Source organism: Mus caroli, chromosome X (genome assembly GCF_900094665.2).
Source record: "Mus caroli chromosome X, CAROLI_EIJ_v1.1, whole genome shotgun sequence".
Classification (NCBI taxonomy): domain Eukaryota; kingdom Metazoa; phylum Chordata; class Mammalia; order Rodentia; family Muridae; genus Mus; species Mus caroli.
Window position 1 is genome coordinate 139,321,043 of NC_034589.1, and position 1,421 is coordinate 139,322,463.

At 48.4% G+C, this 1,421-nt stretch overlaps 1 pseudogene; it reads right to left on the bottom strand.

Annotated features, from left to right (window-relative positions):
- Nucleotides 1-239: 239 nt before the first annotated feature.
- LOC110286627 lies at nt 240-1,105 on the bottom strand (annotated as a pseudogene).
- Nucleotides 1,106-1,421: the final 316 nt, after the last annotated feature.

The window sequence follows — 1,421 nt, forward strand, 5'->3', positions numbered from 1 at the left end:
TGGACATCGGAGGAAACTGGGGTTGGTTCTCTCCTTCCAACATTACATGGTTTCCAGGAACTGAACTCAGACTGCCAGGCTTACTCAACAGACACCATTGCCTGATGGGCCATCTCATAGGCCCAGGAATTTTCTTTTTGTGCAAATAGTTTCACAATTATCCAAAGTTATTTATTACAAAGTTATTCCTTTTTTAATTAGATATTTTCTTTATATACATTTCTCTTTTTTTACACCCCGCGGACACAATTTTATTCTTTATAGAAACAAAGTCATTCCCTAGCACCCTCCCTTGTCTTTGTCCACAGCAAAATAAATAGCTGTTCCCTCTAGAGTGGTGACAGCTGTCCGGGGGTGGGGTGTCCAGCAGAGATGAAGAACTCGATGGAAGGCCTTAGTCCTGGCTCTCAGAGTCAGCTGTCATCCTCCTCCTCAGACTCTCCCTCAGACTCAGGTGCGCTCTCAGGCAGGTCATCGTCCATCTGCTGGAATCGTCCCAACTGGGCGTCCCACATATATTTGATCACTTTGAATTCAGCCATCTCATACCCAAACAGCTTCAGGATACGGGCCTACTCTGGGGTCAGCACGTCACCCTCTTTGCATACTTCATAGTCAGACAGCAGGGTCACCACACCTTTCTTGAGGGCAGTGGGCAGCCCCAGCTGCCTCAGCTGTGGCTCCATGGAGTGAGGGAATTGCTTCAGGGGCCCTGGATCCAGGCTCACCGAGCAAAATCCATTTCTGTATACTTTGTGATCCACTCATTCACCTCCTCCTTCGTGCGGTTGGTAAAAGGCAGCCCAACTTCACCTCTCAACTTCTTGCTGACCTGGTGTAGGTTGTCTTTGTATTCATGAGATGGGCTTCGACCCAAGGCCATCATCATCACCTTCTTTTTGCCAAAGAACATCCAGCTGTGCTTCCAGGTGTTCCGGATGTCCTTCAGCTTGCTGTCCCTCATGTTGGCCACGGAGAAGATGAAAAGGTACTTGTAGGTGTCCACACATTTCCTAAGCTCTTCTATCAGGTTCTGCTTCAGTTCCAAGCCTTTCTTGGCAGTTTTTGTTAAGGAAACTGTCTTGTCTCGCTTAGATTTGGGCATCGTGGCAAAGGCATGTGCGGCGGAAGACCAGGTCCTTTATATACATTTCAACTGCTATCCCGAAAGTTCCCTATACCCTCCCTCCACCCTGCTCCCCTACCCACCCACTCCCTCTTCTTGGCCCTGACATTTCCATGTACTGGGGCATATAAAGTTTGCAATACCAAGGGGCCTCTCTTCCCAGTGATGGCCAACTAGGCCATCTTCTGCTACATATGCAGCTAGAGATATGAGCTCTGAGGGTACTGGTTAGTTCACATTGTTGTTCCACCTATAGGGTTGCAGACCCCTTCAGCTCCTTGGGTACTTTCTCTAG